Source organism: Sapajus apella, unplaced genomic scaffold, assembly GCF_009761245.1.
Source record: "Sapajus apella isolate SASKATOON/1434 unplaced genomic scaffold, GSC_monkey_1.0 scaffold6, whole genome shotgun sequence".
NCBI lineage: Eukaryota > Metazoa > Chordata > Mammalia > Primates > Cebidae > Sapajus > Sapajus apella.
Genome location: NW_022436946.1, coordinates 40,502,206 through 40,518,678, shown reverse-complemented (window position 1 = coordinate 40,518,678; position 16,473 = coordinate 40,502,206). Strand labels below are relative to the sequence as shown.

Genomic DNA, 16,473 nt, shown 5'->3' with positions numbered 1-16,473 from the left:
ACCTCCTGGGCCCAAGTGATTCTCCTGCCTCATCCTTCCTAGTAGCTAGGATTACAGACATAGGCTACTATGCCCAGCTAATTTTTGTAAATTTTTAGTAGAGGCGGGATTTTACCATGTTGGCCAGGTTGGTCTCAAACTCCTGACCTCAAGTGATCCTACCACCTTGGCCTCCCAAAGTGTTGGGATTATAGGCATGAGCTACCATGCCAGGCCTTATTTAGAACACTTCAACCTAATTTCCACACTTTAAAAATCCTGTTAGCTCTCAGTAGAGAATAAAAAATTGTCAAAAAGCTGGACTTTAGGGCCAGGCACGGTGACTCATTTCTAGTTTTATTCCACTGAGGTGTGAAAAGATACTTAATAGAATTCCAGCACTTTGGGAGGCTAAGGCAGGAGGATTGCTTGAGCCCAGGAGTTCAAGACCAGCGTAGGCAATAAAAAAAGACTCTGTCTCTACAAATTCTTTTTTAAAAAAATTAGCCATGTGTGGTGACACACACCTGTAGTCACAGTTACTTGGGAGGCTGAGATGGGAGGATTGCTTGAGCCCAGGAGGTCAAGATTGCAGTGAGCCATGATTGCGTCACTGCACTCTAGCCTGGGTAAGAGCATGAGACTCTGTCTCAAAACAACAACAACAACCAAAAACAAAACCCCAAAAACTGGATTTTAGTCCAGCTTTAACACCAACTCTCTGTGTGATACTGGTCTAGTTGTGTAACCTCCTTGAGCCTTAGTTTCTTCATCTGTGAAACAAAATATTAAACCAAATTATCTTTTAAAATATTTCCATTGACAAAAATTGTACATAATTATGGGATACAGAGTGACATTTTGTTATATACAATTTATAATTATCAAATCAAGGTAATTAGCATATCTATCTTCTCAAACATTTATTATTTCTTTGCCTTGGGAACATTCAAAACCCTTTTTCTAACTATTTGAAAATATACAATAAATTATTGCTTGCTACAGTCACCTTACGGAGCTGTGGAACACAAGAACTTATTTTCCCTATCTACTGATAATTTTGTATCCTTTAAGTAATCTCTCCCTATTCCACCTACACCGTTCCCAGCCTTAATAATCGCTATTCTACTTTCTACTTCTGAGATCAACTTTTTTAGTTTCTGAAAATGAGTAAGAACATGTGGAGAACATGAGTAAGAACATGTGGAGAACATGAGTAAGACATGTTTTTATCTTTCTGTGCCTGGCTTATTTCATTTAACATAAAGTGCTCTAAGTTCATCAATGTTGCAAATGACAGGATCTCATTCTTTTTATGGCCAAATAGTATTCCATTGGATATATATAACACATTTTCTTTATCCATTCATCTGTTAATGGACACTTTTATGTTGCTTATTGTGAATAGGCCTGCAATAAACATGGGAGTACAGATATCTGTTCAATATACTGATTTCCTTTTTTTTTTTGGATTTATACCCCATAGTGAGATTGCTGGATCATGTGGTAGTTCTATTTCTAGGTTTTTGAGGGACCTCCATACTTTTTCAATAATGGCTATGGTAATTTACAGTTCAACAGTGTATGCAAATTTCCTTTTCTCTGCATCCTTGCCAGAATTTGATTTTTTTGTTTTTGTCTTTTTGTTAATAGTCATTCTAACTGGAATGAGATTATATCACACTGGGGTTTTTTTTATTTGCATTTGGTGATTAATGATGTTGAGCATTTTTCATGTGCTTGTTGGTCATTTGAATGTCTTCTTTTGATAAATATCTATTTAGAATCATTTTCTCATTTTAAAATCCAATTATTTGTGTGTGTATGTATGTGTTTAGTTTGATATAATCCCATTTGTCTATTTTTGCTTTTGTTGCCTATGCTTTGGAGATTATATCCATAAAATCTTTTCTTAGACCAATGTCCTGAAGTGTTTCTCCTTATAGTTTCTTCTAATAGTTTTATAGTTCAGAGTCTTATATTTAATCTTTAATCCATTTCGAGTTGATTTTTATATATGGTGAGAGGTAAGGGTTTCATTTTTCTGCGTATCCAGATATCCTTATCCAACCCCATTTATTGAAGAGACTCTTCTTTCTGCAGTGTACGGTTTTGGTGCCTTTGTTAAAAATCAGTTGACTATAAATATGTTGATTTATTTCTGGATTCTCTATTCTGTTTCATTGATCTATGTATCTGTTTTTATGCCAGTACCATGCTGCTTTGTTACAGCATATTTATAGTATATTTTGAAGTCAGATAATGTGATACTACCAGCTTTGTCCTTTTTAGTCAGGATTGCTTTGGTTGTTTGGGTCTTTTGTGGTTCCATATATATTTTAGGATTATTTTTTCTATTTCTGTGAAGAATGTCAGTGGTATTTTGATAGGGATTGTTTTGAATCTGTGGCTCAATTTGAGTATGGTCATTTTTAACAATACTAATCTTTTCAATCCACGAACATGGTATTTCTTTCAATTTTTTTGTGTCTTCTTTCATTTCTTTCATTGGTACTTTTTAGTTCTTATTGTAGAGTTCTTTCACCTGCTTGGTTAATTGTATTCCTATGTAATATTTTTCATAACTATTGAAAATGTAATTGCTTTCTTTGTTTCTTTTTAAGCTAGATTGTTATTGGTTTAATAGAAATGCTAATACATTATGTATGTTGATTTTGTATCCTGCAATTTTACTGAATTTTTCTATCAGTTCTAAGAGTTTTTGGCAGAGACCTTAGGTTTTTCTACTTATAAGATCACATTGTCTGCAAAAAGACAATTTGACTTCCTTTTTTTCCAATTTGGATGCCCTTTGTTTTTTTAATTTTGTCTAATTGCTCTGGCTAGGACTTATAATACAGTGTTAAATTGTAGTGGGGAAAGTAGTCACCCTTATATTGTTCCATCTATTAGAGGAAAAAGTTGAAAACTTAGTTGTAAGTTTGTCATATGTGGACTTCGTTATGCTGAGGCAAATTTCTTCTATGCCTAATGTGTTGAGACTTTTTATCGTAAAGGGATGTTGAATTTTATCAAATGCTTTTTCTGTCCCTATTGAAATGATCATGTGTTTTTGTTCTTCATTCTCTTTGTGTGATGCATCATGTTTATTGATTTGTGTATATTGAATCACCCTTGCATCTCTGGGATAAATCTCACTTGATCATGGTGTGTTAATCTTTTTGATGCGCTGTTGGATTTAGTTTACTACTGTTTTGTTGAAGATTTTTGCATTCATGTTCATCAGGAATATTAGCCTGTAGTTTTCTTTTTTCGTTATGTTCTTGTCTGGGTTTTGCATTAGGGTAATATTGTCCTTGTAGAATGAATTTGGAAGAATTCCCTCCTTTTCATGTTTTTGGAATAGTATAAGAAGAATACGTGTTAATTCTTTAAAAGTTTGGTAGAATTCATCAGTGAAGTCAACCAGCTCTTGGCTTTTCTTTGTTGAGAGACTTTTTATTATTGATTCAGTCTTGTTCTTTGTTATTGGTCTGTTCAAGTTTTCTACTTCTTCCTGGTTCAACCTTGATAGGTTGCATGTGTCCAGGAATTTCTCCGTTTTCTCTAGGTTTTCTAATTTGTTGGCATATAGTTGTTTATGATAGTCTTTAATGATCCTTGTATTTCTGTGGTATCAGTTTTAATGTCTCCTCTTTCATTTTTAATTTGATTTATTTAGATTTTTTTTGGTTAGGTAGTCTAGCTAATGGTTTTTCAATTTTGTTTATCTTTTCTTTCTTTCTTTTTTTTTTTTTTTTTTTTTTTAAGTGGAGTTTTCCTCTTGGTGCCCAGGCTGGAGCGCAATGGTGTGATCTTGGCTCACCTCAACCTCTGGCTCCTGGGTTCAAGCAACTCTCCTGCCTCAGCCTCCCAAGTAGCTGGAATTACAGGCATCCACCACCACACTCAGATAATTTTGTGTTTTTAGTAGAAACAGGGTTTCTTCATATTGGTCAGGCTGGTCTTGAACTCTTGGCCTCAGGTGATCCACCTGCCTCGGCCTCCCAATGTGTTGGGATTACAGGCATGAGCCACCACACCTGGCCTGTTTGCCTTTTAAAAAAACTAGCTTTTTGTTTCATTGATCTTTTGTATTGTTTTTAGTTTTTAAATAATTTATTTCTGTCCTGATCTTTATTATTTATTTTTTTGTACTTATATCAGATTTGGTTTGTTCTTGCTTCTTTAGTTCCTTGAGGTATGACATTAGGTTGTTCATTTGAAAATTTACTACTTTTTGGTGTAGGTGTTTGTTGCTATAAACTTCCTTCTTATACTCCTTTTGCTGTATCCTATAGGCTTTGGTATGTTGTGTTTCTTTTTTTTTTTTCTTTTTTGAGATGGAGTCTTACTTTGTTGCTTAGGCTGGAGTGCAGTGGCACAATCCCAGCTCACTGTAATCTTCACTTCTGGGTTCAAGTGATTCTTCTGCCTCAGTCTCATGAGTAGCTGGGATTACAGGTGCCCGCCACCACACCTGGCTACATTTGTATTGTTAGTAGAGATGGGGTTTCACCATGTTGACCAGGCTGGTCTTGAATTCCCAACCTCAGTTGATCCACCCACCTTTGCCTCCCAAAGTGCTGGGATTACAGATGTGAGCCTCTGCACCGGCTGCTATATTGTATTTCCATTTTAATTAGTTTCAATAAATTTTTAAAATTTGCTTTTTAACTTCTTTAAAGAAATTTAATTTCTTTAAATTTGTTTAACTTCCATCAGTTTGTGCTGTTCCCAAAGTTTCCCTTGTTATTGATTTTTAGTTTTATTCCATTGAGGTCTGAAAAGATGCTTAATAGAATTTTGATTTTAAAAAATTTTTTGAGGCTTGTTTTGTGGCCTAACATATGGTCTGTCCTAGAGAATATTCCATGTGCAGATGAGAAGAATATGTATTCTGTGTCTGTTGGTTAAAATGTTCTGTAATTGTCTATTAGGTCCATTTGTCTATAGTGCAATTTAAGATTGATATTTCTTCATTGAATTTCAATCTAGATGATCTGCCCAGTACTGAGTGTGCAGTGTTGAAGACATCAAGTATTATAGTATTGGAGTCTATCTCTCCCTTTAGATCTAATAATATTTGCTTAAAAATCTAGGTGCTCCGGTGTTAGGTGCATATATATTTATAATTACTATACACTCTTGCTGAATTGATCCCTTTATCATTATATAATGACCTTTATATCTTTTTACATTTTTTGACTTAAAATCTACTTTATATGATACAAGTATAGCTACACCTGCTCATGTTTGGCCTCCATTTGCATGGAATTTTTTTTTCATCCATTTATTTTTAGTTTATGTGTCTTTACAGATGAAGTGAGTTTCTTGAAGGTAGCATATAGTTGGGTCTGTTAAAAAAATCAATTCAGATAGTCTATGTCTTTTAATTGGGGAATTTAAACTGTTTACATTGAAGGTTATTGTTGGTAGGTGAAGGCTTACTCCTGTCATTTTGTTAGTTGTTTTCTGGTTGTTTTATATAGTCTTTGTTCCTTTCTTCTTTCTCATTGTTTATATATGTAGTTTGGTGGTTTTCTGTAGCAAAAATATTTGATTTCTTTCTCTTTTTTATGTGTATTGGCTCTATCAGTGACTGGTAGTTATTGTCCTTTCACTTCCAGATATAGGACTTCTGTATTTCCTGTGAGGCCAGTCTAGAGGTGAAAAATTCCCCATTTTCTCCTTCTCCAGGAAAAACTTTATTTTGCCTTCGTTTCTGAAGGTTAACTTTGCTAGGAATATTATTCTTGACTGGCAGTTTTTCTTTTCTTTTAGCACTTTGAATATATCATTATATTCTCTTCTGACCCATAAGATTTTGTTGAAAAATCTCCATTAGTCTGATGGAGATTTCATTATATGTGACTTGAGACTTTTCTCTTACTGTTTTTAGAATTTTCTCCTTTGTCTGTCTTTGACTTTTGACAGTTTAACTATAATGTTCCTCAGACAGGACTTTTTGGGTTGAATTTGGGAACTTTTGAGTTTACTAGATATGGTTATCCATGTCTCTCCCAAAACTTGCTAAGATTTCAGTGATTATTTTATTATATAGATTTTTCTATGCCTTGTTCCAGCTCTTCTCCTTCTGGAATTCACATAAAATGAATATTTGTTTACTTAATGGTGTCATAGAAATCCTTTAAGTTTTCTTCACTTTTTTCTTTTTTGTCTGGTCGGCTTATTTCAAAAGACCTTCAAGTTCAGAAATTTTTTCTTTTGTTTGATCTAGTCTATTGTCGAATTTCTCAATTGTATTTCTTATGTTATTTACTGAATTCTTTAACTCCAAGATTTCTGTTTGGGTTTTTTTTTTTTTTAATGATATTCATCTCTGTTGAATTTCTTATTTATTTATTTATATTTATTTGTTTGTTTTTGAGACAGTGTCTTGCTTTGTCACTTAGGTTGGAGTGTAGTGGCACAATCAGAGCTCTCACTATATCCTTGAACTCCTGGCCTCAAATGATCCTCCCACCTCAGCCTCCCAAGTATCTGGGACTACAGGCATGCACTACCACACCTAGCTAATTTAAAAACTTTTTAGTAGAGACAAGATCTTGTTGTGTTGCCCAGGCTGGTCTTGAACATCTGGGCTCAAGCAGTCCTCCTACTTCAGCCTCCCAAAGTGCTGGGATTACAGGTATAAACTACCATGCCTGGCCAGATTTTTCATTTAGATCATGAATTATTTTTCTGATTTCATTGAATTGTCTATCTGTTTTCTCTTGCATCTCACTGAGTTGTTTTAATATCACCATTTTGAATTCCTATCCAGGCATTTTATAGAATGCCTTTGCTTTGGGGTCTGTTGCTAGAGAATTACCATGTTCCTTTGGAAGGTTTATATTTCCTTGCTTTTTTGGTTCTTGTATTCTTATGTTGATATCTGCCTATCAGGTGGAATGAGTGCCTCTTCCAGTTTTATGGGGTAGCTTTTATAGGGATACATTTTCCCCATAGATGTGTCCTATAGTGTTGGTTAGGTAAGGATGCTTTTGTTTTGGTTGTGGATGGGTATGATTTCTTTGGCTGTATTCAATGTCAGTGGTATCTGCAAGTACCTTACCGGCCTATGCTCTGGGTGTTTATGAAGTCAGTGGTGTGGCTGTGCTTGAGGTAAGGGCCACCAAGTGGGCCAGTTCTCAGGTTCTGGGGGGCACACGCTGGGCATGGTATCTCTGCTGGTTGCAGAGGTAGTATTGCTAGCAGCAGGCACCAGGCAGGCTGGTTGTTGCTTCCAGGATGCTGGTGTAGTACATGGTGGCTCTGCCACTGGAGAAGATGGGTTTGCTGGCAGCTGTAGGCAACAGGTGGGCCAGTCATTCGTCCCCGGGAAGCCTGCACCTAAATGATACTTTTCATTTTGGTAAAATAAAAGTAACACAAAATTTATCTTAACCATCTTTAAGTACAGTGAATCCTCACTGAACACCATTGATAGATTCTTGGAAACTGCAACTTTAAACAAAACAACATTTAAGAAAATCAACATTTTTTTCTCATCAACATTACAATAAAACAGTATTGAATGAAATGATGTTATTTGAGGACTTGCTCTACATGTTTTTGCTTAAAGTTGTAGTTTCCAAGAGCCTATTGATGACATTAAATGAGTATTTACTGTATACAATTCAGGGATACAGAAAATGTGTCCCTATTAAAGCTACCCCAGAAATTGGAAGAGGCACCCATTCCACCAGATATGCAGATATCAGTGTAAGAATACAAGAAGCAAAAAAGCAAGGAAACATGACACCTCCAAAGGAACATGGTAATTGGGGCATTGAATAAATTCACAGTGCTTCACTATATATCTCCAAGATGTTTTCGTCTTGCAAAACTAAAACTCTATACCCATCAAACAAAAACTCTCATTTTCCTTTCCTCCCAGTTCCTGGCAACCATGATTCTACTTTCTTTTTCTCTGTGTTTGAGTACTTTAGATACCTCATATAAGTGGAATCATGCAATATTTGTCTTTTTGGTTTATTTTACTTAGTATAATGTCCTCAAGCTTCATCCATGTTGTAGCATGTGTCAGAATTACCTTCATTTTTTAAGACTGAATAGTATTCCCTTGTAAGTATATACCACATTTTAAAAAATCTATTCATCTAATATGAGGATTTATGTGCTTCCACCTTTTGGATATCGTCAATAATGTTGTTATAAACATGGGAGTACAAATACTTCTTCAGGTTCCTGCTTTCAATTCTTTTGGATATATATCCAGATGTACAGTTTCTGGATCACATGGTAATTTTATTTGTTTATTTTTTTAGGGACCACCATACTGTTTTCCATAGCATTTGTACCATTTTACGGTCCCACCAACAGTACAAATGCTCCAGTTTTGCTACATCTTCACCAACACTGGTTATTTCATGATTTTTAATAGCAACCATTATAATGAGTGTGAGGTGAAGTCTTACTGTGGTTTTGATTTGAATTTCTCTGATGATTAGTGATGTTGAGCATTTTTCATATGCTTCTTAGCCATTTGTATATCATCTTTAGATAAATCGCTGTTCAAATCCTTTGCCTATTTTTTCTTTCATCTTTATTTTTATTTTCATTTTTCGTAATTGACTGCCTACTTTTAAATCAGTCAATTTGATTTTTTGTTGTTGAGTTGTAGTTCTTTTTGCCACAGGGTCTCACTCTGTCACCCAGGCTTAAGTGCAGTGGCATGATCTTGGCTCACTGCAACCTCCGCCTCCTCTGCTCAAGTGATCCTCCCCCATTAGCCTCTTGAGTAGCTGGGATTACAGGCACACGCCACTATACTAGGCTAATTTTTTGGTATTTTTTGTAGAGATGAGGTTTTGCCATGTTTTGCCAGGCTCATCTTTTAACTCCTAGGCTCAATCAATCCACCTGTTTTGGCCTCTCAAAGTGCTGGGATTACAGGTGTGAACTACTGCACCTAGGCTGGAGTTCTTTATGTATTCTGGCTACTTGCCACTTATTGGATAGATAATTTGCAAATCTTTTCTTCCATTATATAGGTTAACTCTTCATTTCAATTGATTTGTGTCCCTTGACTGCACAAAGTTTTTAAGTTTGGTGTTGTCCTATTTGTCTATTTTAGCTTTTGCGGCTTGGACTTTTGGTATTACATTCAAGAAATGTTGTCAAATTTAATATCATGAAGCATTTCCTCTATGTTTCCTTCTAAGAGTTTCACAGTTTTAGGTCTTACCTTTGATCTTTAATTCATTTTGAGTAATTTTTGTATGTGGTGTAATATGAGGATAAAATTTTATTATTTTGCATATGGATATTCAGTTTTCACAACAACATATATTGAAGACATTGTCCTTTCCCCCTTGAGTGGTCTTGGAACCCTTAACCATATATGTGAGGGTTTATTTATAGGCTTTCTCTTCTATTCCATTGGCCTACATGTCTGTCTTTAGGCCAATACCATACTGTTTTGATTATTATATCTTTGTAATATTTTTTGAATTCAGGGAGTGTAAGTTCTTCAACTTTGTCATTTTGGAAAATTGTTTAGCTATTTGAGGTCACTTGAGATTTCATATAAATTTAATGATGAATTTTTCTATATCGGCAAGAAATGTCTTAGGTATTTTTATGGGGATTGAAATAAATGATCTTTGAGGTTCTTTGTAATATTAAAGTGACATAGCATACATGTTTCACTGAAGTAGCAATTCAGTTATGGGATTATTGTTCAATTCTTTACCTCCAGATGAGAAGAAGGGACATTTATTCAGCTCCTCCTACGTGGTAGGCATTATTGCAGCACTCTGGGTGAGACATCATTGGTATCTTTGTTAGGATGACTTGTCCTGATCTGCATGGAAAAGCCAGGATTCCTGCAGAGTTAGAAGCCCAGGTCTCTGTCCTTACAAAGCTCGTGCTCTTCTTGTGCTACACTTCTGCCCCCTCTTCCATTACCCAGAAGCTTTCTAACAGTTGACAGAGTTTGCACCCAATGCTGATGGGTGTTTATCTTTTCAGTGATACCACAACACTTGTGGGAGTACCACCTGCTATTGTCTTTAGGGGGTTGTCACATAATTTTTTTTTTTTTGAGATGGAGTCTTGCTCTGTCACCCAGGCTGGAGTGCAGTGGTGCAATCTTGGCTCACTTCAATCTCCACCTCCAAGGTTCAAGAGATTATTCTGCCTCAGCCTCCTGAGTAGCTGGGACTACAGATGTGCACCACCACACCCCAGCTAATTTTTGTATTTTTAGTACAGACAGGGTTTTACCATATTGGCCAGGCTGGTCTCAAACTCCCTACCTCATGATCCTCCCAATTTGGCCTCCCAAAGCACTGGGATTACAGGTGTGAGCCACCACACCCAGCAGTCACAGAATTTTTAAATGTGCTACAATGTATATCTGAATATTTATAGTGCTGAATGGACAGATATATTTGGGGAATCATGATGCTGGACTTTCATTTTATTTTTTAATTGAATAAAGTCCCACCTAGACTTTCTTTCTTGTTCACATGTGTGTGACCAAAGTCTTGCTGATAAAAAGGGAATATGCTTCTCATAAACCTTCCTTCTCATCTCTATTCTACCTGAGATTTCCAGCCCTGAGTGAGTAATGCAAGTGCTCCAAGATCATGCTGCAAAGAGAGTCATGCTAGCTCCACATCATCCATCTTTTGTGGCTTCCCAGGGTTTGCATCAGTGCAACTATAACCAAGTCTGGGAGAATATTTATAGCAACATCAACTTTTGTCAGGTACTACGGGAAGAAATAACCAAAATGCTTTTTTATTCAACTTGCCACCTGTGTGTAGCCCTTAGATATTTACTTTGGTGGTCTTTTTGAAACCCTCCCCACCAAATCTCTATTATCTATCCAGGTTTATTTTCATTATAAGAAAGATTAAGTGCTAATTAAAAAGAAAGATATAGGCCTGGCACAGTGGCTCATGCCTGTAATCCCAGCACTTTGGGAGGCCAAGGCGGGTGGATCACGAGGTCAAGAGATCGAGACCATCCTGGCCAACATGGTGAAACCCCGTCTCTACTAAAAATACAAAAATTAGCTGGATGTGGTGGCGCGCGCCTGTAGTCCCAGCTACTTGGGAGGCTGAGGCAGGAGAATTTCTTGAACCCGGTAGGCGGAGGTTGCCGTGAGCCGAGATCGCACCGCTGCACTCCAGCATGGCGCCTGGCGACGGAGCGAGACTGTCTCAAAAAAAAAAAAAAAAAAAAGATATAAAGAAGTGTAGCATAAGGTGTTGTTCCTACAAGGACAGATACTTAAACCAATAAATACCAAGGCAGGCTGTACATTCTAGGGCTAAGCCCCCAATGAGTTGAACAGTTATTAAATACTGTATTTAGAAAGTGGTCCCCAAAGGGTTGATTCTGTTGGGGAAAGCCCCTTCCTTGAAGGAGAAGAAATTGAGCTGGGTTTGAAGGAAGCATAATTATGACATAGGGCAGTGGTGGGGAGGAAAGTCGGGAGTGCATCCTAGGAGGTACAGCAGGAAGGGCATGCTGAGGAGATAATGGATGTGATAGATTCAAAGCCAGCTTAGTTAAGTGGAAGATTCATGTGGAAATATAGTGAAAAGAAAAGATGTTTGTTTGTCAGGGGGAGGTGCTGCTTGTGAATGCCCATGCATTCCCAAAAAAGGAATCTATGCTTTATCCTATAAGGAAAATATTTTATACAAAGGTGTATTTTTAAGGAAAATTAATGTGGCAACAAAATGTTAGTTGGACTGAAAGAGGAAGAGTTTGGAGGCAAGGGAGCCAGATCGGTAGCTGCCGTCCAGGATAGGCATGAGGTTTGGAAGTGGAAAGAAGTTTATTCGCAAAGCTAGTGTATACGTGTCTTTACAATGGTACCACAACATTTTTGAAACTTTTATCTGATATTATTTGTCACTCTAAAAGAAGAGTTTCATTCCACTTGCCTGTTTAAGTTGGGAAGACCCAAATATGTTTCCAGTCTAAGGGGAGGAAGCAGTAGAGAAGAGGAGATAGAAATAAGAAAAGGGAAGTGTGAGAAACAGACGACCCTGGGGAAGAGGAGGGGTTGGGACGAAGATACCAGATGGAGGAGTGATTTTGAGAAATCAAGAATGACATCACATCCCTTGAGGTGAATGGGATATATAGAATTTTCAGGTGTCAAAAGGTAAGATGTGAGTGCTCCTGGCTGGTCCTGGCTGTCTCAGAGAGAGGAAGGAGGTGGAGGACATCTGCATTAGTGAAGTGGACAGCAAGAGCTGCATGTGAGGAGGTACATGGCTATGGGAAAGGCCGCAGGACCATCAGAAAGAGGAAAATACATGAACGACTGCATAGTCAAGAGGCTTCAGGTAAAACTCAATGCTATGAATTCTAGTGAGCCCCTTTTGTGTAAATTCTGTTACTTTTACCCCTAAACATGATTGTAGAGTGCCTGAAAATTGTATAGAGTCAAAGGTATGGGGAAGGTGGGTAGAATGTTGGAGAAGCACTGTCATGTTCCATTTTCCCAGGCTAGATATGGGGAAAAGAGAGACCTCAAGGTGTCTAGTGAGTTATGGATTAGCTGGGAGTATGTGTGCATGCTGTGCACACACACACACACACACACACACTACTTCTGTAACTGTTCAATTTGTTTGGGCAAGGATCTAGAGATCTAATGAGAAATGAGTTGGCCACGCAGATCAGGAGCAGAGGCAACATATCATAGCCTGGATCTCCCTGGCCCCTGAATTTCCTGACAGGGTATGCAACTACCAGTGAGTGACACACTCCTTGGCTGGCATCCTGCCACAGTTGAAAAAATAGCCACATTTTTTTGCTATCCCATTGCCATTTTACAACTGAAGTATGTATCACCATTCAGGAAAATCTTACATGATCAAGGAGACATTAAAAAACATTTGACTCTCCTGTTCTTGAACCAAACATAGAAGCTATAGAGTAGGGGAGAAAGGAGTGAAAAGGCAGAGCCTATCCCAGTGTCTCAGAACTATGTCTTTGCTTCTAAGATCCTGGACCATTTACCTCATTTTTTTCCTTTTTCTTTTTTTCCTTCCCTCCCTCCCTCCCTCCCTCCCTCCCTCCCTCCCTCCCTCCCTTCCTTCCTTCCTTCCTTCCTTCCTTCCTTCCTTCCCCTCCCTGCCTCCCTCCCTCCTTTTCCCTTCCTTCTTTCCTTTCTTCCTTCTTCTTTTTTTTTTTTTTTTTGACAGAGTCTCACCCTGTCACCAGGCTGTAGTGCAGTGGTGTGATCTCAGCTCACCACAATCTCTGCCTCCCAGATTTAAGCGATTCTCATGCCTCAGCCACCTAAGTAGATGGGACCACAGGTGTGCACCACCACCTCTGACTAATTTTCATATTTTTAGTAGAGATGGGGTTTTGCCATGTTGGCCAGGCTGGTCTTGAACTCCTGACCTCAAGTGATTCACCTGCTTCACCTTCCCAAAGTGTTGGGATTACAGGCGTGAGCCATCATGCCCAGTCTTGGACAATTTACCTCTTGATGCTGATGTAATCATCATCCTTTACCTGGGAGTTCTGGTATTAACATCTGAGGGCCATCAACACAAATCTGTTTTCCCCTTGAGTGAGAGAATAGGGGAATTAAATTCCGGGGTCCACAATAGGATGAGAGGAGACAAAGAAGGGTGAGGAGAGGCAGAAATAAAGGAGGAGGGAGTCAGAGATGAAGAGCTTCATGTTTGAAATGTTGGAGAAACAGTAAGGTCCAAGGTGTGGCCTGGCCACCGGGCAACTGAGTTGTAGCAATGCACACAGGTATTTAGGGGATTAAGGGGGTTACCTCTGTAGGACCACTGTGCCAGTGAAAAGCAGGAGGTAAACAGTGAGAGCAGGAGATGGCGGCTCAGGTAAGTGCCGAGTGGCGGAAAACACCGAGCTACAGCAACAGTGTGAGAAACTGCTGGAAATGGAAGTAGGGAAAGCTTCTGCTGGCCAGCCGTGCAGTGGAGGGGACAGCCAACACTTTTTGCTCCTACTGCTTTCTTCCACTTGCAGTGGGGATGGAAATTCAGGTACTGATAGGATGCAGTCTGTGTTTTCACCAAAGTCTGCTTTGAATGCAGTTGCCCAAATAAACAGAAAAGAAAACCACTTTTTCTAGCTATTTACTGACATATAAATATTGTTCTTGGAATCTTGGAATCTCCCAAAAGGAGAAAAATATCAGCACTGCATTTTCAAGTTGACTTATGGTAAATAGAACATAAAGAGACTAATAATACCTGTAGATGTTCAGATTCCAGAGATAAGGCATGAGGGGAGACACACGACACACACACCCATCAGTCTACAAATTAGGACCACAAATTTTTCTACTTTCTCATTCATTCATTCCATGATTATTACATGGATATTGCCTTTGTAACAGGAACTATAATTGGGTTAGGGGATGAAACAGACCCAGTCCCTGCCCTGAGAGCAACATACAATAAACAAGTGAACAAAGAAATAAACCTACATCTCTATCTTGTGAGTGCCACTAAGAAAACAGGGGGCAGAGAACAATGGGTGGAGAGGAACAACCGCTGACAGAGGTCAGCCAAACCTTGGGGTGGGAGGATTTGAGTTGAATTTGATGAATGAGAAGGAGGCAGCCATGCAAACAGCCTGGAGAGGACATGCATTTTCTTTCCTTTCCTTTCCCCTTTCAGCTTTCCTTTTTCCTTTCCTTTCCCTTCCCTTCCGTTTTTTCCCCTTTCCTTTCTCTTCCTTTGCTTTTTTCCCCCTTTCCTTTCCTTTCTTTTTTCTTTTCTTTTTTTATAGAAATTCTGAGGCAAAGCCAACATTTTCTACTTTTCTTCACATTTCCCCATGGGTGTCACTTTGTGACCTTCCTTGAGTATTTCTGCTTTGATCAAGAGTTACTTTATATTGTATCAGGGCCCCACTGGTAGCATATAGCCATTTTGGATGTTAAATGCTAGTCAAATCAGATGAGGATTAAGTAAAAATGTGGCAGCTAGGAGGAGTTATGGGAATGTGGGTATGAATCTTTTATATTTTTATTGCATTTTAGGTTTTGGGGTACATGTGAAGAACATGCATAGGTACACACATGGAAGTGTGATGTGCTGCCTTCCTCCCCATCACCTATATCTGGCATTTCTCCCCATGCTATCTCTCCCCAACTCCCCACCCCCCAGTGTCCGTCCCATATTTCCCCCCGACAGACCCAAGTGTGTGATGCTTCCCTCCCTGTGTCCATGTGTTCTCATTGTTCAACACCCACCTATGAGTGAGAACATGTGGTGTTTGATTTTCTGTTCTTGTGTCAGTTTGCTGAGAATGATGATTTCCAGGTTCATCCATGTCCCTACAAAGGACGTGGACTCATCATTTTTGATGGCTGCATAATACTCCATGGTGTATATATGCCACATTTTCCCTGTCCAGTCTATCATCGATGGGCATTTGGGTTGGTTCCAGGTCTTTGCTGTTGTAAACTGTGCTGCAATGAACATTCGTGTGCATGTGTCCTTATAGTAGAGCAATTTATAATCCTTTGGATATATACCCAGTAATGGGATTGCTGGGTCAAATGGAATTTCTATTTCTAGGTCCTTGAGGAATCGCCACACTGTCTTCCACAGTGGTTGAACTAATTTACACTTCCACCAACAGTGTAAAAGTGTTCCTATTTCTCCACATCCTCTCCAGCATCTGTTGTCTCCAGATATTTTAATGATCACCATTCTAACTGGCGTGAGATGGTATCTCAATGTAGTTTTGATTTGCATTTATCTAATGACCAGTAATGATGAGCATTTTTTCATATGTTTGTTGGCCTCATGTATGTCTTCTTTTGTAAAGTGTCTGTTCATTTCCTTCACCCACTTTTGAATGGGCTTGTTTGTTTTTTTCTTGTAAATCTGTTTTAGTTCTTTGTAGATTCTGGCTATCAGCCCTTTGTCAGATGGGTAGACTGCAAAAATCTTTTTCCCATTCTGTTGGTTGCCGATTCACTCTAATGATTGTTTCTTTTGCTGTGCAGAAGCTGTGGAGTTTGATTAGGTCCCATTTGTCTATTTTGGCTTTTGTTGCCAATGCTTTTGGTATTTTGGTCATGAAGTCCTTGCCTATGCCTATGTCCTGAATGGTTTTGCCTAGATTTTCTTCTAGGGCTTTTATGTTGTTAGGTCTTATGTTTAAGTCTTTAATCCATCTGGAGTTAATTTTAGTGTAAGGTGTCAGGAAGGGGTCCAGTTTCTGCCTTCTGCACATGGCTAGCCAGTTTTCCCAACACCATTTGTTAAACAGGGAATCCTTTTCCCATTGCTTGTTTTTGTCAGGTTTGTCAAAGATCAGATGGTTGTAGATGTGTTGTGTTGCCTCCGAGGCCTCTGTTCTGTTCCATTGGTCTATATCTCTGTTTTGGTACCAGTACCATGCTGTTTTGATTACTATAGCCTTTTAGTATAGTTTGAAGTTCGGCTGTGTGATGCCTCCAGCTTTGTTCTTTTTGCTTAGAATTGACTTGGC

The 16,473-nt window shown here is 38.4% G+C and overlaps 1 long non-coding RNA gene across 1 annotated transcript in view; it reads left to right on the top strand.

Annotated features, from left to right (window-relative positions):
- LOC116549485 overlaps window positions 1–16,473 on the top strand; it is a 35,067-nt gene that overhangs the window by 16,563 nt on the left and 2,031 nt on the right. The gene's annotated exons all lie outside the window — the stretch shown is intronic.